This window comes from Lampetra planeri, unplaced genomic scaffold (assembly GCF_965212315.1).
Source record: "Lampetra planeri unplaced genomic scaffold, kcLamPlan1.2.h2 scaffold_2098, whole genome shotgun sequence".
Lineage (NCBI taxonomy): Eukaryota > Metazoa > Chordata > Hyperoartia > Petromyzontiformes > Petromyzontidae > Lampetra > Lampetra planeri.
This window is the reverse complement of record NW_027614859.1, coordinates 1-20,264: the sequence shown is the minus strand read 5'-3', so window position 1 is coordinate 20,264 and position 20,264 is coordinate 1. Positions and strand designations below refer to the sequence as shown.

General features: G+C 44.9%; 1 pseudogene; it reads left to right on the top strand.

The window, feature by feature from the left end:
• The first annotated feature begins 828 nt into the window (after positions 1-828).
• Positions 829-20,115, top strand: LOC144740378 (glutamate receptor ionotropic, kainate 2-like; annotated as a pseudogene).
• Positions 20,116-20,264: the final 149 nt, after the last annotated feature.

The window sequence follows — 20,264 nt, the reverse complement described above, 5'->3', positions numbered from 1 at the left end:
GAACTTTTTCATCTCATGAAACCTTCTGAGCACTGTAACATTAAACCCATTAAACCCATAAAACCTATAAAACCCATACCTCCGCTAAGGAGCAGACTTCTTGTCTCTTAGCTCCTGCTGCTCTCATGAACCATACTGTTAGCTGAAGGAAGTTCATGGTGACGTTTGGACGTGATGGCTGCAGGAAACATCAGGATTCATTCGTTCAGATGCTCTCAGTGGCCACAAGTTGGTGCCAAACCACCATTATGCCAATAGTTACCTCCACCAAGGAGCTTACGTGATCACCGTAAACACCTTGGCGAGCACTGTGCGCTCTCTGAGTGCTGTCTGTCCCTTCGGATCAACCATCAGTGTGTGAATGTGAGCGACTTCTTCATCAAGCGAGTGATTGATCAGCAGAGAACTTGTTGATGTTTCCATGGAACGGCACTTGTGACGCCAGTGTTGCATCAGTGTGAGAAACTTGGTGTGTGTGTGTGTGTGTGTGTGTGTGGATACTGTGCACCAGTATTTTTCTGTCTGAAACCTCCTACGGTTGAATATTAATTGATAAGAACAGGGACAGACACACACACACACACACACACACGCTTTCTTTCATAAATTGAAATGCTCCTGAAAAGGAAGTGATGGTTTCTGCTTGAGCTCTGATGGTTTTAACGATTCTCCAGTGTCATCACTGATCATTTGTAACGGTGAGGGCTTCGATCGATTGGCTGTGAGGAGCTCAGGAGAGGTTTCTGACGCCGGGCCTGATTGAGACGTGACTGTGAGTTCATGGAGACGTATGTTCATGGAGTCTTTGGATTCGTCTTGAGCGAGCAGAGATCCAGGAGAGCTGTGGCTCAGAGCGCCTGTCAGTCACCGAGCTCCGGAGAACCTCGACTGACATTCAAACGCAAACGCTCAACGAGCTGGAGAGTGACGGCGTGATGGAGATGAGGCTTTTATCACGTCACTCGATAGCACTGATTTACCTGAAAGTTCTGAAACACACACACACACACACACACACACACACACACACACACACACGACAGTCGCAGGTGTGACAGCAGCTCGTGTAAATATCTCAGCGAATCACTGAAGCAGGAAGTAAAACAGAGCGATTGTTGTTGTCCACTTTCATCATGATGTGATTCATGTTTCACTGGCGTTTGTGTGAAACATGCACAAACGTACCGGCAGCGATCCGAGCGTTTGTGTGTGTTCACGCAGCGTCACAATGGTCCTGTCGGAGCTTCTTTGTTCTTTGTCACAACATCTTCTGACACAAAACTGTAACAGCGGTGAATCGTGTTCCTCCTGAACATCCTTCCTGCGACAGTTCACGTGTGTTGATCTGCTTCAGTCTGTTTTTATCATGTTTATTTGACATCTTTCTCGCTTCATGTTGGCGGTGTGGTTGTGGAATCCGTCGTTCAGACATTCTGAGGTGGTTTGATTGGTATTTGATTTATTTTCCTTCAGACCTTCACTGGGGTGAAAGGACCAGAAAAGAAATAAGAATACATCAGAGCAGACAGCGACCCGGTCGTTTACAAAAATCTGCTCAGTATTTTCTTCTTAAATTCAACATTTCAGCTTTAATTTCAAAATTCAGTCAAACCAAACATACATGTCACAAAAAACTCCTTTGAAATCAAAATTATTGTTTGCACATGGAACTCTGTCCGCACCCATTCTGTCAACCGGTCGTAATGTGATCAGATGATAATAAAATCAACTCTCTCTGGAGCAACTCTGTCAACGTTCTTTTGTTTCTGGTTCTGTCTCTGTAGTTCCAGGTCCATCAGCCAGTATTCAGTCACTTTAAATGTACAAACTGTTTCAAACCATCGATAAAAAAGAACACATTCATCAAGAATATTGCTATTTTTATATTATATCAGTCACATCATTTCAAGTTTTTCGACCCATTTGGATCATCATCTTTAAACAAACTGCAGAGGGCACCAGTGCAGACACTCTGCTAGTTAAACGAATGCTCCTTTTTTCCGTTTATAACATTTATTAAACTGTCACGTCTTTAATACAGATTCAGTGTTCTGCAGCGATTCATCTCCTCGTCCTCAGGTTTCTTTCACCGGAAGAAGAGATTCTCAGCAGGCGAACACTGCTCGTCGTGTGAGAACGGGCCGATTCCAAACGCGCAGCTTTCCAATTATAGTACATCCCGCTTAACTGATGCTTATTAATTCCTTCAAACTCATTATGGCATGCAAAATAGGGCTCTCCCACGAGGTGCATACAAATTAAAGTGGAAACTTCTCCCCAGCGCTGCTGTTGCTATCAGTGGTCTCTGTTTAGAAATTTGCTTTCAGCTCCATCACACAGACAAAATAAATCCCCCGGCAGCAGAGTCTCAAGCAGGTGAAGTGACTGTACGAGGGCATCGATCCCATTTGGCTCGTCCCATGATAATTGCCTGTGATAGCAGATGTTGTGCAGCGGTGTGTGCGTATAGATTACCTGCAGACCTGAAGCCTGTCTGACACTTCAGGTCTTGTAGCTGGAGTAAATAACGGATGGAGTCCGGCTCGCTGACTGACAGGAAGCCAACAGGTCCAGGCCGCAGGGCTCAACCCAAACAAAACACTTCAATCTCTTTCTGATGCTCTCCGCCGCTCCCCGGGGCGCCATTGATTGAATTGCGGCCAATCAGATCACATTGATCTAAGAAGCCAAACACTCGGCTGCCACCTGAACTCCTCCGGCCTCCTCTGACCGTTCATCTGCCGGCTGCCACACCGTTAAACACACTGTGTGATAAACCGCTGGACTGAGACTCAGGAGCTGCTGTTATTATTTACTGCTGCTGCTGCTGCTGCTGCTGCTGCTGCAAATTCCAAAGTTACACGGACACAGGAGTGAAGCTGAGGGCAGTTGTAGCATCTTCAGCCATGTTTCCTGTAGCTCCTCAGGTTCATTCTGGTGGGGGTCAAAGTGACGTTGGGATGTCGGTGGTAAACCAGCTCCTCATATGTTGACCTTCAGCCTCTGACACCTTCATGTTTCCTCCCTCGAGTCGGATTTAATGACTTCTTTGTGTTTGTAGTTGAGAAGAAAACGAACCCAGATCACAAACATTGTGTGGGATGTTTGTTCGCTGAAGAACGAGTGACTTCCTGTCACTTATTTTTCCCAAAACGCTCTGTGTCTGACCGTGTTTGACATTGTCGTGAGTGGCTGAACTCTCTGTGAGCCCTGGATGTGACGTCCTTTGATAGCGGGTGTCTGTAATTCATGGCTGGCGTCGCACACAGGTGTCACACACCTTCATGACTCTTCCTCTTTCATTAACAGCCCACATCACTTCACATTCACACACTTTCACTTGCCCTGCGTTTACCCCCGTTTCCTTAAAAGGCACCAGACCTTCTCATCCACCTGCTGTACTCTAATAAAATCCCAGCGCTGGCCGTTTTCCCGCAGTCCTCTGCCAGCTCTTCTCCACTTCCTTTCAGAAAGAAGCGATTTCGCCTCAGCAGCTCGCTGACATCAGTCTGAGAGCAGGTCAGGCTCACTTTCACCTGAAAGCCTCGTTGACATCAATGTTCAGGCAAAAGTCACATGAAAGTCATCTGATAGCTGGTATGTGTGTGTGTGTGTGAGTGCGATTGTGTGTGTGTTTGTTTGCAGGACTGTCTGTTTAGTGTCTGTGATCATTTCAAATAAAAAAAATCTTTTATTTTACTTCCATTATTTTCATCAGGAAAAACAGTTTAGCATCTTATTAATCAACATTCACCCAGAATAAATCACAACACTGTCACTGGATGAAACCGTTGGAGGTTTGAGTTGTTCTAACTGATCCGTGAATTCACTGTATGTTGACTCTGACGGTCAATGGACCTGCACTCATCCGTCCATCACTCCGGAATCCTTCACTCCATTCAACAGAGGACCTCATAAATAACAATCAATACATCAATAGGAAAGTGCTTTATCCTTCCCAGGGAGGATGTGCAGCGGAGTGCAGCTTCTGCAGAAAAGAAAGTGAAGACTCCTGTTGCTTGTAAAATGTAGAGATTGATGTTTCCCACTGACAGGATGTTGCTATGGCAACAATGACAAATACACATAATCCCGTTTCCTTCCTGTAGACACAATTCAGAGGTTATTTTCATTCAAAGTTTTGTAGAATAAACCTGTGACGCTTACATTAGAAGACCTTCTGCCTCCATCGATGACCAATCAGCTGTGTCTCTTTCTTCAACAGGAGGGATATTTGAGTCCATCGAGAGTGGCCCGTCAGGTGCTGAGGAACTTGCCTTTAAATTTGCTTTAAACACAATCAACAGGAACCGAACCCTGCTGCCGAACACCACACTGACCTATGACATCCAGAGGATAAACATCTACGACAGCTTTGAAGCCTCCAGAAAAGGTACTTCTCTGCTTGTCCGTGTGTGTGTGTGTGTGTGTGTGTGTGTGTGGGCAGTATGTGTGAGTGTGAGCACATATGCTCCCCCGGAGCTGCTCTGCATTGCAAATGTATTCCTTGTTCCTTGTGCGATGCTTATGGCTCCAAATGTGACAGTTATAATCATGCATGGTGGAAATAGCTGAGCACTTCGAATGTAAACAGCCACCATTGATTGGATGCAGGTAATGAGTCAGCGGCACTAATTCACCGGCCTGTTTGGCCTCCAGAGACTCACAATGAAGTACTGTAATCTATCAGTTTTGTGCATCAAGCTGACATTTAAAGGCTCTTATCAATTACTGGCCATTATATTCTGTCTCATTGATTAGGACACAAATACAGATATTAAGTCGAGTGAATACGAGTTCGCTTTTCAAGTTACCGTTTGTAATACTTGAGCTGTGATAGCCTGAGTTGACCGATAAAACGGATTTTATACAGTTTTTTACATAGTCATACAACTTAGTAGCATCAGTGATTTTTAATTCATTGGTGATATTGTCTTTACAGAATACTATTCTCTAATATACTGTGCAGTGTATCGGTATGATGAATTACACACAATGTCCCATATATGACTCTATATCAGACATTTTGATGATGATAAAACACAATTGTATGAACATTTTTTTAAATCAATTTACTGCAAGTAAATGAATCCTTAATTAGAAACTGGAATCAGATTTGGATTTGGATACTCTGTCCATGAGCACTACGGTAAGAGCTTGTTCTTCTGCACCTGAATGCATCACACAGCCGGTGGAGTAGAGTGGATTCGTATCTTCGATTCTAAGCTGCTCATTTGAATCTAACCGCCTGGACTAGAAATAAAATGTGTATTATTATTGTTGTTGTTGTTGTTGTTGCTATTATTACTATTATTATTGTTTAATGATTAATAATACTATAAGATACTGGCGACATTTACCGTGTTACATCAATAGACTTAGCAGACAAATCCTACAGTACGCCCCCCGTACGTAGGGCGTAGGACGTTGTTGGTGGACATCGGATGGACCCAATCAAACAGCCGTTTCTTTCTGCAGCTTGCGACCCAGCTCTCTCTGGGAGTGGCGGCCATCTTTGGTCCGTCTCACAGTTCCTCAGCCAACGCCGTTCAGTCCATATGCAACGCGCTGGGCGTTCCGCACATCCAGACGAAGTGGAAGCACCAGGTGTCAGACAACAGAGACGTCTTCTACGTCAGTTTGTACCCAGACTTCTCGTCCCTGAGCAGAGCCATCCTGGACCTGGTGCACTTCTTCAAGTGGAAGACGGTCACTGTGGTTTATGACGACAGCACCGGTGAGAGCGCTCACACACACACACACACACACACACACATACACGTTTGTGTGTTTTACAGACGTCTGTGTTCAGTCACTAAATGATTTCACAATAAGAATATTTCAATCTGCTGTAAAGTCACATGGTCTCAGGTACGGTCATTTACTGTGACATTTACTGTGACGGAGGCCGAACAGGACTCATCCTCCCTGTTCAAACTCTTGTTGTTGTTGTCGTCGGGTCAACAAGTGACAGATCAGCTGGCAGGCGGGAACATGAGCCGTATGCCAGAGGTCAGAGGTCAGGACGAGCTGCCAGACGCCCAGAGCTCCGAGCAGCACACGCACCAACCAGGTTTGGATCTCAGCGGTGTGTGTTCACCAGGTTTCGATTCTGAACTGGACAAATGTCACGTTCTGAGTCTAATGGCTGCTCGACAAACCTGAGTCAGTGAACGTTGGTAAATACTCCATAACTTGCTCACGTGTAATCTTTACTCTGCTGGCGAGTGAACATGTGACTGCTCACAAACACGGAAGCTTCAGGTTTGTAGAGTAAATGTTTGACCCGCTGGAATCTCTTGTTAGGCCGCCGCCAGAGCTTATGTTCCAGGTATTTTAATATTTTATTAAAATATTAAAATAATACCTGGAAATAGTATTTGGTTGCTTAGCAACAATGCCAATGATGCGCACCTAAGATCCAGTGAACCTTGAACTGATCGTTGGATTAATGATCGAGTGGATGGCTGACAGAGAGGATCAATCAACGACGTCGGAGACGTCCAGCAGATCACGTCTCCAGACAATACGTCACCTAGATAAGTTATCGATTATCAACAGTCATCAGTGTAAATATAGAACAATAAAAGTATTGTACTTTATCTCCTTGTTGTCTAAGGGATTAAAAGTTGTGCCAACAGGAGGATGAACACTTCTGAGTTCAAGAAGAAGGCCAAAGAAAACACATTTACATTAGTTTAATCTTTCGTCCATCAAGAATCAATATTAACATGTGTAAGAGGTATTTTTCTATGTCTTATTGTGGTTACAGATAAACCTGAGTTATAAACAACGACTTCATTTCCATCAAAACCATTTTTCCACAGTTTTCATGTTGCTCATAAATAACCATTTGGAAGTTCACTGAGGCTCGGGAGAGATTTTAAATCCTATTGTACACTGACCCCCCCACCCCGCCCCAACCGCCTTCAGAGATGCTGTCTGAAGGTGTCAGTGCTGATAACGACAGCATCTGCAGCACTGGAGAAAGAACATGCTCTGCTAATGGCACATGTTGTACTGCAGCGGATTACTGTGTGTGTGTGTGTGTGTGTGTGTGTGTGTGTGTGTGTGTGTGTGTGTGTGTGCACGATGTAGGGAGTCTGAATGCCGAGAAGCTAAATAAAGTTTCATCAGACACAATGAACTTTAATTTGTTTGATCGTAAAACTTCTCATTTTAACTTTTTCTAACAAAAAAATATGTAAACTAACACAAGAGTGTCCTTCGACCTTCATCCACCTTCATCTTGAGCCACATCATCCACCTTCATCTGTTTTCATCTATCTTCATCCACCTTCATCTTGATATACCTTCATCTATCTTCATCTGTCTTCATCCACCTTCATCTGTTGCATTGCATGCATAGTCATGGATTGTCCACAACGAACACCTTGTTCGAACATAAGAATGCTCATAAGTGTATCTATTACCTAAGCACCCTGGATTGAAGATCGATTTTATTATCATATCATCTGATCTTAGGCTGCATGTTTTGGACACTCAGGTGAAGAGAGGGGCTGAGCTGTCAACCATCTGGTGGTGAGTTGGGTCAAGTGGCAGGGGAAGCCCACGGACAGACCTGGTAACCCAAAACGGGTAGTGCGGGTGAACTGGGAACGTCAGGAGGAGGCGCCCATCCGGGAGGCCTTCAACTTCCACCTCCAGGGTAGCTTTTTTGGCGTCCTTGTGGAGGCTGGGGGCATCGAGCTTGAATGGTTGATGTTCAAATCCTCCATTGCCAAAGCTGCAGCTGAAAGTTGTTGCCTCAAGGTCCTGGACCGTGGTAGACAATGGTGGTCAGGGAAGCCATCCGACTGAAGAAGGAATCCTTCCGGGATATGTGGGACTCCGGAAGCAGGAGGGTACTGACAGGCCCTAAGGGCTGCAGCCTCAGAAACATGGAGAAAGACTTTTGGTCGGCACCAAAGCTGTTCTAGAAGTCTGTCTGGCACCTCAGGGGGGGAAGTGGGGAACCACCCTGGGGCGGGGACACTGCGGACTTCAAATGAGGAGATCGTTGGGCAGCGTAAGGAGCACTTTGATGAACTCCTGAACCCCACAAACCCACTCTCTGGGACAGAGAGGGAACTGGAGGATAAAGGGGGGTTGATGCCAATTTACCTGGCAGAAGTCACTGAGGTAGTCAAATAACTCCACAGTGGCAAAGCCCCAGGGGTTGATAAGATCCGTCCTGAAATGTCGAATGTTCTGGGTGTTAAGGGGGCTGTCATGGATGACACATCTCTTTGGCATTGCACCAAGGTGTGGGGTGGTGCAAAGGAGTGGCAGAGTTGGGTGTGGTCCCACTCTTTAAAAAGGGAGACCTGAGGGTGTCACTTACAGAGGCATCCCACAACTCAGCTTCCCAAGGAAAGTTTACTCAAAGGTCCTGGAAAGGAGGGTCAGGCTGAATGTCGAACCTCTGATTGAAGCGGAGCAATGCGGGTTCCGTCCAGGTTGTGGAACAATGGACCAGCTCTATCCTCTCACAAGGATCGGCGGGCCTGGGAGTATGCCCATCTGGTCAACATGTGCTATGTGGACCTGGAATAGGCATATTACTGGGTTCCCTGGGATGTTTTGTGGGAGGGGTATGGGGTGAGGGGATCACTTCTCAGGGCCATCCAATCCCTGTACGTCCAAAGCGAGAGCTGTGTTTGGGTGCTTGGCACTAAGTCAGACTTGTTCCCAATGAGGGTTGGCCTCCACCAGAGTTGAGTCATGTCACCCATCCTATTAGTGATTTTCTTGGACAGGATTTCTGGGCTTAGTCATGGAGGGGAGAGGTTGCAGTTCAGGGAGGATTGTGTCACCGCTTTTTGTGGACCATGTAGTGTTGTTGGCTCCATTGGTCTGTGACCTTCAGCACTCACTGGACAGGTATGCTGCTGAGTGTGAAGCGGCAGAGATGAGGATCAGCATCTCTAAGTCAGAGGCCATGGTTCTCAGCAGAAAACCGGTGGATTGTCGACTTTATGTTGGGAAGGAGTCCTTACCTCAAGTGAAGGAGTTCAGTTACCTTGGGGTCTCGTTCACGAGTGGGGATACCATGGAGTGAGATTGGGTGGAGAATCGGAGTAGCGGGGCGGTATTGGAGTCACTGCTGTGACGATCTTCAGGCCAATCTTCATTCCTACTCACACCTATGGTCATGAGAACCACGACCGAAGGAATGAGATCGCGGGTACAAGTGGCCGCAATATGCTTCCTCAGAAGGATGGCTGGCTTCTGCCTTAGGGATAGGATGAGAAGCTGGGTCGTCCGAGAGCAGCTCAGAGTAAGACCGCTGCTCCTTTGCATTCAGAGGCGCTAGTTGAGGTGGTTCAGGCATCTAGTTAGGATGCCATGTGGTCTCCAGGCACTTCCAGCTAGGAGGAGGCCCTGGGGGAGACCAAGGACTGGCCTGGGAACGCCTCAGGACCAGTCAGAGCTGGCTAGTGTCACCAGGGAAAGGGAAGTCTGGGGCTCCCTGTTGGAGCTGTCATACCCACGACTCGACCTTGCAGAAGTGGATGAGAATGGATGGATGGATGTTCGAATGATGGCTGGATTATGAATGGATGAATGATGGATGTATGGATGTTGGATTGATGGATGGATGATTGATGATTCCATAAAGACAACTCCATACAAGAAATTCAATACTTTGATTTGTCTGTTTTCACTTAAAACTAACTTTTTTCCACTTTTACACTTTGGTGAACACAGAGTGAATGTAGGTTGAATGCAGAGTGAACACAGAGTGAACGCCGAATGAGTGGAAGAGCCCACACTGGGGGCACTGCTGCAGGAAACCGTTATGTTTTCCACCTAAAGAATAATTTACGCTGAGGGAACATGTTCGACCACGTCCCTGAGCAACTATTAGAACCTTTGACCACTGGCCTGCTTTAATCTCCCTCCAACATGTTCCGTGCGTTTAATTGAACATAAATACGCCGGCTGATGTGGCGACGGTCACATTAACCTTGACCGGCAGAGTCTGCAGCTCTGTGACTCATTCAGCCATTACTCCCATCATGCAGCACTTCAGATTCACCGTCTGGGGGAATCACTTTAACGTCTGCGCGACCGATGATGATTGAATGGTTGAATAAAAGCAGCTCTTCCTCCTCGTCAGTGGCGCTGCACTCAGAGAGGAGCCGGAGCGCTCGAGGGGCTGTTCCCTCACAAGGATATTTATCACAGATGGGCTGTTTTACGTTCAGGAGACTCCCAGACGGCCGCTAATAAATGCTTAGCGGGGATGAAATATTCATGTGGAGTTAAATGTGGATCCTGGAGCAGTCGTCAGACATTAAACACCATCAGTCCTGATCAGCACTGACACGCCTCCTTTAACCACGCCGCACTTTCCTCCTCCGAGTCTCCTCCGACTGCTTGGAGGAGTTTGGAGGAAGGAGGACGCAGCCATGCGGGAAGTAAGAAGTTTGACGGTTGATTCTCATGAGCGTGTGCATCAGGGCGAGGTGGCGCCGTGCTTTTATTGATGTTAACCAACTAACTGTAAAAATCACACTGCTGCTGCCATACAGATGTGCGCTGAGGAAACGTCACCAGACAAAGGCCAGTCACAAACGTCACAAACCATGTGTTTCTCCTCTCTCATACAGTCGGAATCTGTGTGCAGATAGGTCATTCCCCCCATGCCCTACCTGAGTACCATCCACAATAACTTTAAAAATAGCACTGTGATCATTTGAAAATGAAACTATTGCAGAAATTTAGAGAAATGAAGTTTTTTGAACTTTTGAATTTCCTACCTTGTTAAATCCCTGTTAATGATTCCAATGAAAGTCAAGCCATGCAATTTTGTTATCTTCAGAAGCATCAAACTGGTAGCCCGTTGGATGACTCATTACCTTTGATGTAGATGGATAGATCAGGATGTGCTGCCTCATCGTGATGCCATTAGCCGGCAACCTGACGCACTCAGGCCAGCTCCCCTCCTGGGCTCGTCTCCAGTGGGTTACTATGGTTACAACTGTCTTAACAATTGGCACAAAAAGCCCCTAGAATTAAGAAAAACACAGCTTGGAGTTATCGAATTCTCAGATCTGTCTGTGGAGTCTGAAGCACCGAAACCCACCAAGCTCACGTGTGTCAATGTTGAAGCCTCTAATTGATTCTCGTGCTCATATTTCTGATCATTATGTTCTTCTGCTTTGCTTGTCAACATGAACATGATTGATCGGCTGCTGAGGAGAGAAATACTGATTGAACATCACGGCGGCAGCATATCTGTCAAAATTAAGACATTCATGCTTCATTTCATGTCCAAATCAATTTCCTCAGCAGGGTTCACAGGGGGTGGGGAGTGGGGTGGGTTTTTTATCAGCGAGCGCACAATCAGTGTGATGTCTGATGAATGATGGATGTCAGGTCATGTACAGTACTGATACAGGTTCACTGGGAGAGTTTTATCACGGTGTGTGACTCTTGTGTGTGACAGAAAAAGATGAAAATACAAATGTCTCTGAGTTTGAGATGAAAGAGAGAAGAAGTAGTTCAGGATCTGCAATCTTTTAATTTCAATGAAACGTTTCCTTGTTCCCTTCAGGTCTGATTCGGTTGCAGGAACTCATTAAGGCGCCATCTCGCTACAACATCCGCTTAAAGATTCGCCAACTTCCTGCGGACACCAAGGACGCCAAACCGCTGCTGAAGGAGATGAAGAGGGGGAAGGAGTTCCACATCATCTTTGACTGTGGCCACGAGATGGCTGCTGGGATCCTAAAGCAGGTGTGTGTGTGAGTGTGTGTGTGTGTGTCCATGTGCAACAACTCCATGTGATTTCAATTTTATGCTTATATTTTTGTCTAATTTCATTTTAGTAACAAACAACGTTACCACTACTACTGTATTCAGCTTTGCCCTTAAGATAAGATAAGATAACTTTCAATAAGATTTGCTCTAATGAGGAGCAGGATGAAATGAATTAGTGATCATAACATGTAGGATCGAATCATGTGACTGTTCATATGTCACATGATGAACGTACCTGCAGAAATATGATAAGTGAAGGAAACATGAGCTTTTGCTCTATTGAACATTCATGTTTTATTCACTCATCAGCTTTAATCCGACATGAGTTCATGTTTCAGTAAACCTGTCACAGCTATTAGAGGATTATTTAGTAAAACCTGACTCACTAAAACGGTTTCACTGGCTCTTAAATGGCTTCTCTTACGCTGGTGTGTGGGATATTTCTTCATAACAAGTTACACTCAGCAGTCTTTAAAAAAGCATTCAGAATTCATCAACATGTTACGAATTGAGTTTTAACCTTCCTCGTGCTTCGTCATGTTCCCACCAAATGTCTTTGAACGACGTCTCAGTGTGACAGAGGAACTTTATAACTCAATTAACCATCCTCATATTCCTCTTGATCAAATATTAAAGACAACATGATTCACTGTCGCTGCTCTGTCACTCTCCCAGAGGTTTTAATCAACGGCTGAGTGGTAAATTACCGGGGAAGGTCAAGGACTCGTTCATTAACAGTGTGACAGAGAAATGCATTAAGAGCTCATATTCGCTTTACCTGAACTTACCGATGGTAACAAGTCGTTATGTGAGATGATTGATTCAGTTCATTTCTGAGCAGACCGGAAGTTACCAGTGTGTTGAAAAAAACATCATTTACCATTGTGGGTTTATAATGGAATTATCATAAATCTTGTGGCCTGTAAAATGGAGATTCAGTAATGGAGGAATATTGTAGGTTGCTAATGTGTGTTGAATAGTTTTGGCAAATCAATTTCATATGTGAAGTATATTTATTTACAACAATCTGAATGATTGAAATATCACACACTGATTGGGTTGTTGAGTCAGTAAAAGTATTGATACAGAAATATAAAATATTTCATATAAGCATATGATACATTTGTGTATATATATATATATATATGTGTGTGTGTGTGTGTGTGTGTGTATATATATATATATATATATATAATTGTACTAGTATGTACTATATATGTAATTGTACTAGTATCATATTGAAACAAATGATTCAGGTTGTTAATATCTGGGATTCATCGAACCTCATCAGATCTGCAGGTGTGTAAGGTGATGTCACGTCCTCCAAACTGATCGACTGTACAACTTTTTTGCTTTGTGAGTGAATGTTCCAGGCATCTGAAAATGACGAGTTGTTTATCGACATGTTGATCGATCGATTATTGATTCATTTCAGTAGCTGTAACCTGGATCTAAGAGTGAGAATTCTCTCACTTTCACACACACACACACACACACACACACACACCCGAGTCACCACCAGGATCCTCAGCGTCTTCAAGGTTGCTCGGTGGACAGCAGTCACCGTCCCCTCAGCCCCCGGCCCAACTGTTTAATCATTCTGTCAACACCATTCTAATCTGTGATTGGTATTGATTGAGAGAGAGAGCGAGAGAGAGTGTGTGTGTATGTGTGTGTGTGTGTGTGTGTGTGTGCGTGTTTGTGTGTCAGTGTCACTGCTGCCACACACACTCACACACACAGTCTGTCCTGTAAGACAATAACAAGGTGACAATCGTCAAGGTGCTTTTTTAGGCTCAGTGTGTGTGTGTGTGTGTGGTGTGTGTGTGTGTGTGTGTGTGTGTGTGTGTGTGTGTGTTTTTGTGTGTTGTAATATGTCTGACTCATACTGTCTCCCACAGAAAGTTGACCAGAGTTCCAGAACTCTAAAACCAGTATATGAGATATATATATACTGTATATAAACACACACACAAACACACATACATAACACACAAACACACATATATTAAAAAAAAACAAACATATAAAGCAGAAAATAAAATCCAAAAAATTAAAATACTAAATGAATCTGTCATTGTCCTCCAGTTCTAGAAGCCCCCCCCCCACCCAACCCACAGGATAGCTTTCCTGTGTCCAGTGCAGTCTGGTTCTTCTCCCAGTTGGACACTAGATGAGGTCCATGGGAGACGTCCAAGAAGTGTCCTGATCAAATGCCAGGACTACTTCTTTTTTTTTTTCTGATTATGTTATTTCTCCTCTGAGATTCTTCTGGATGTTTCAGCAGATTTAATCAGTCGGAGGTCTAATCACAACCCAGGTCTGGATAAGTGGAGGAAAGTGGATGGATAATTCACATAGTTAAAAAAACAACATGGAGGATGGTTTTACATTTGCATTTCTTCAGATATGATTGTGCGCTGCATTAACAGTCTGTTAGATGAAGTGACACAATTTGAAGCATCTTTTCAGCTCAGTGTGTTTAGCAGCTCTAGAAGCAGAAATTAACCTAAAAGATCACACTTCTCCTTTTCATATCATTTCCAAGTTTGCAGCTGATTCACTATAGCAGCTTTCTCCTAAAAGGACAAACGGCCCGTGGAGCTTTGACCTCTGCAGAGAAATGACCCAGATGTCTGTCGGCAGTGAAATGTTCGTTTCCCTCAGAGCCAATGTGGAATGAACCAACGTCTGTCTCTCGCTTTATTTAGCTGTTTGCTTTTCATTCTTTGTGGCTAATCTGTGAGTCTATGGCTGCTGGAAAATATCTGCCGCTTCATATTATATGGGGTGTGTGTGTGTGTGTGTGTGTGTGTGTGGTGTGTGTGTGTGTGTGTGTGTGTGTGTGTGTCTTGCCTCCCTCCCTTCTCATTTATAAATCTCTTCCTCTCTAAATCTCTCTCTCTCTTTCTCCGTCTGTCACTCGCAGGCTCTCGCCATGGGGATGATGACAGAGTATTATCACTATATCTTCACCACACTGTGAGTAGAAGAAGACGGGGCCCCCGCAACAAAAAAAAGAAAGACACGATGACACTCTTCATTCTTCATTTACTCATCTATTTATTATATATGAATCTCTCCAAGCAAAACAACATTTTTTAGCTTTTTTCTGCTTTTTCTCCACCAATCCCACCCTCTGCTGTTTTTAATCTCAGCTCTTTGCTCTCCTCCTGCTCCTTGTGTGTTCTTCCTCCCCTCATCTCTTTCTCCGCTATGAAAGCAGCCAGAGGCAGATTGTACTGCTACTGCATCATATTGACAACTGACAAACATGTAAATTATCGTCAGTGGTTGACAACCATCTGCGTGGTGGCGGATGTTTCACTGTATTTTATAAATGATATATAAGTCATAAAAGTGTAAAAACGTATACAGGATATTGACACATTTAATGTATCCATCACACAACCTCAGGTCTTATCCTGAGAGAAGACGTGCCTCCTTGTGATCCTCAGCCAATGAGGCTGCTGCCTTTTAATGATTCCCATCTTCTTCTAAATACTTTGTATTGTATGTGGTTTAAATCACAGTGGTTTCTGAGGCGTCGGCTTGTCTTCAGTCTGTCTCGTCACAAACTGCATGAAACAAAATTCTTTTTTAAATAACTTTTTACTTTTAGCTGCAAAACTGTTGACGCGTGGACCCTTGCACACAGGATCTGTTTGCCCTGGATGTGGAGCCGTACCGATACAGTGGTGTGAATATGACCGGCTTTAGGATCCTCAACACGGAGAACAGCCAGGTGGCCTCCATCATCGAGAAATGGTCCATGGAGCGACTGCAGGCTCCGCCCAAACCTGACTCTGGTCTACTGGACGGCTTCATGACCGTGAGTTCCTCGACTTCTTACAGCAGCTCCTGTGAATCTGTGAGGATTATAAAGTAATCACTGTCACATTCGCTGAAAAGCACATGTAAAGCTGTCCTGAAGGTAATCGATGTGTCACGTGACCAGAAAGCTGTGTCCTCTGACGTCAGGCTCTACTTTACCTCTGATAGTTGGTAAGAATATCAAAGGTACATGTTTTTCATAAAGATCCATCTGAGTGTTTCAGCGTTTTTTTGTGGATTTGTTCAGCTCCACTTACAGGCACAAAGAGGTGTAACGTGGAGGATTCAGAGGTTCATCATCTGCAGCACCTGACACCTGAGAGCATCCTACAGTAAAAACACATTTTACTCACGCTTGACTTAAACTACATGAACACTGATTTAAAAAAAAAAATCAAGGCTGGTTTCTTTGTCATTTCTTCCTGTTACTAACCACGACTGAGGTAAAAGATTGTGGTAAACACAGTAAATTCTTATGAAAGACACGTTGCAGAAGTACAGTAAATGCCATGTCCAGATGGGGCATGAACAACTCATGAACAACTAATTTCACATCAGAAGCTGTGGCTGTCAGTTAACGATGGTCTGTTAACAACAGTCTGTGTTCACGACTGTCTTTTAGCAATGGTCTGTGAGCAACAGTCTGTTTGTGACAGTTTGTTAGTGATGTTCTCTTCATCTATCTAGAAACATCTATCAGTCATAGTCAACTCTCTGTTTGCAGCCGTCTTTTTGTGACGGTCTGTTGGCACCGGCCCGTGAGCACCTGCCATTGGTGACCTTCTGATAGCGCTGCTCCGTTAGCGTTGTCTGTTATCGACTGTCTGATCGTGCCTGTACCAGGGTTGTGCGTGCGTTTGCAGCCACAGATGTTAGAATAATCTTTTAGCCTTGCTCATGTCACAGCATCACACAAACTCTCATCTTGTCCATTTGCCTTCTTTGCATCACTTCTCCATGTTGCTCTTTCAAGTGAAAATTTGGACGGCAGGGGTCAGTTCGACCTTTTGCTCATGTATGAGTGTGAAACGACTTTATGAGAGCTTCTCCCGCATTTCTCTCCACAACGCAAGTTTGGACCCATCCGGTCACTGGAGCTGAAACTTTTTGGACATAATAGATTTGTTCAGGTGGAAGAACATCGTCTTCTTCTCTCACTTCCTCTTTTCTGCTCTTCCTCATGGAGCCAAACGGAAAAACCTTGGTGGCCAAGTCGTGAGTCCCATGAAAAGTCAGTGTCACCGTGATGTGAAACCTGTGTGATCAGAGCCCTCCGCCTGTAATAACTGTTTCCCCCACGCTGCTTTCATACCCATCTCTTATCTGGGAGCTCTGCCAAACAGTGTCAACCCACCAGAGACCGCGGATGGGAAAGAAACGAGTCGTGGAGGAGGAAAGAGAAATGAGATGAAGGGGGTGGATGAAAATGAGAAGGACAGCGAGTGGGTGAAAGGAAGGCAGAAGTGAAATCAGAGTCCTTGTGTTTTATTCCCAGAGCGGGCTGTTGGGGTGTTAAATGTTCGGCCTGATATAGTCACTTGGTCTGATTCCAGTTGGAAACGCTGGCAGCGGCGGCGGCATGTTGGCTGATTGAAAACAGCGGCGACCTCCAGAGAATAACACATTTCCCCACTTTGTCCTTTTCTTTTTCTTTTCGAAGAGAGCGATATTTTTTTGCTTAGTCATGTTTCTGGATTTATATCGGAGAGTGGGTGTAACTCAGTTTAAGCCTCCTTTGTTGGATTTGTGGCTCAATCAATACTGTTTCCCTCCTGAGACCTGGAATGGACTGTGTGTAATAACCTCCTCACAACACAAAAAGCTCCGCAAGTTGTTTCCAGTTTCCAACACAATCTGCTGCTGTGGAATCAAGAGATGTTCAATTGGATCTTAAATCCACATAACAAGACGGAGCACGGCCAAATAAAATGTCTTCTTATTGGCGTCAAAGTCTCTCCCTACGTCCACTCGGTGTGGTGGGAGTCCTCCACCGAGTGTCTGTGTGTGTGTGTCTGTGTGTGCACGCTCAACCCCGCTCATCAGTGAATTAATGGCACAGGACTCTGAAGCTGCTGATTGATTATTTAGACAAATGACGATCCGTCAGCAGCTAATGCATATTGACATGGTGAAAGGTTCAGTAAACGTTTGATTAACAGCTTCATCTGTGTGTGAGCTGTATTTACGGTTTTGTCTGCTTAAGTAGTGAACTGCTGATGGAGCGTATGGACTCGAGGTTCAGTGAGCAGAGGTTTGTTTATCTGTCTGCATCTGCGCTCAGGTTGGTGGTTGATGTTTGGACTTGAGGTTTGTCACCGTAGATGTCGGACCTGTGGTCTGTTGCAGTAGATGTTGGACTTGTGGTTTGTTGTCCAGCTCTTTCTAGATGTTCTCATTAGACACCAAACACACAAACCTCTGGACTTCACTGATGGTGGAAAGTTTTTGCACACATGTTAAATTAGCATGAAACAAGGAATAAACAATCTGATCTGTTGGTGGAGTATATCCTGAGTCGGGGCTGAACATGTGCGACGATAGTGACCTAACAAGCTCCAGTTTCTCATTAGCAAAATGTCTCTGCTTGTTAAGTGCTTCAGCTGCTGTCTGATTCATTGCATCCGCTTCAGAACCACACAGGAATTGTTTCTGCATTTATCGTGTGGTAAAAGTCACCAGCCACTGACATTAACTTTACCCTCATCTGATTATGGGAGTCCGACCCTTCACACAGCAAGGTCACGCACGTGTGCGTGTGTGTGATGGTATTCCGAGCCGCAGCATCTCTGTCCGCATATCACCGTTAAATCCTGCAGCAGATCCCACATTCAAATGAGGCATTGACGGAAAGCCATTTGCTTTTTGACAGATATCATTTGAAGTCTGATCCAAACACAGTTAGCAAAATGTCATACACACATCAGACATCGCAGATTTCACATTACAGCAGCATCAGTCAGGCAGTCAGTGTGGACGCACTGGGAGAGGAGATGAATCCAGGATTGAAAAACAGGAAACGCTGCTGGAGACTCACAACCAAAATCTGTTTGCACTTCTGGCATCACAGCCAATCAACCCGCTCCTGTCCACCGCAGCTGTTGTCTGGACATTGAGGTTTTCATATTAAAGTGCATCAGCAGCATGTTTGTTCTTGTTCTAGAACTCAACCTGTTTATTTTTCTACAGAGACAGTTGACTTTATTCATCCCTGGAGGGAAATTTACTTGTCCGTGTGACAGATCCTTTAAAGGTCAGACACAGGTAATAATAATGTGTGATGAGGGAAACAATTCACCGTGTGACGCTCTGCTGTTTAGGAGGTAAAGTATTATCATCACTGTCTGAATCTTTTCTCATAGAAGTTAAAAATGTGAGGATAATAAAATGTATTACAGTCTATTTCTTTACTTGTGAAACTGTTTAGAAAATGTATAAAATCAATCTGCTATTATTGGAATTTAGACACAGAGTGAGACGTTATTATTAGATTTATTCGATCCGTCTGCCTCCTTTGTGTGTCCTGTGTGGAATCTTCTGTCTGGCAGAAGTATTAAATTGTTGAAGAGTAATCATTTCTGAAATCAGGCGCTTGAGTGGGTGTTTGCTGCCGGTGTTTGGCAGGACGCATGGTGAGTGGTCAAGATCGTAGCAAGAACCCAATGGACTGCAGCCACCCTGCAGGTTGTTGCATGTTGCTGCAGGTGGTTCATGAAATATTGTTGGGAAGACGTGCCTGCAGACCGTCTGCTGTTTTTATTTGTGTCTGAGGTAAAATGTCTCTCAATTGCTCCCTTTCCTTTGGCGAAAATGCAGTGTTGTGTTTAAGTACAGTGCAAAAACGTAGGACAAACAAGCAGCCAGCTGGGACTGCAGTCGATGGACATGGGATTCAAATGCTGGATTGTTCAGCCCTAAAGCCAGACAGATGACCGCCCTAGTCGTTGTAGGTCGTTGCCTGTGGTAGCAGGTGGCTGCAGGTGGTTGCAGGTGGTTGCAGGTTGGTGTCGAATGCAAGGTTCAGGTGTGGAACACGAGTAGCAGCTGTCAAACCAACGCAGCAGAACACAAAAGCTCACTGAGCTCACATCGTCCTCCATACATACACGTCACACTGTGGCCTGAGGAGACAGGACGAATCGTTAGCAGGAGGCTAATATTTAGTTAATCCACTGTTTGGCTGCATTTCTACACCGGGTTCTGGGATGGCGCCATCAGGCTCCGCCTCTTAGAGGAGGCTTCTCTCAGCTTCCATCTGCTTCTCTGTGTGCATCAAGCGTCTCTCTGCGCTTCCTCCTCGCTGGCTTTAGACGGGGATCTGGCTCGGCTGCTGGCTACGTGCTGTGGAAAGAATTTGGCTGTGACATGTTGGTACGATGTTATTCCAACAGCTGGCAGCGCAAGCACGGCGGCTGGCAGCATTTGGCCGCTGCCGCCAGCGAGTGGTGACTCTGGTGACCGTAATGTTCATCCAGAGGAGCTCTTGTGTCTGCTGGCGGATCTGTTCGCCCAGAGGTGATTTCTGTTTGATTCCAAAGAAAACGGAAGCGGCGTGTGTACACACGCAGGACTTATTTAGGAATGAAAAATGCAGACTGGACAGAGACCGTCAGTTGTCCACAGTGATTACTGATGTACTGAGTATGTGATCACTTTGATTCTTA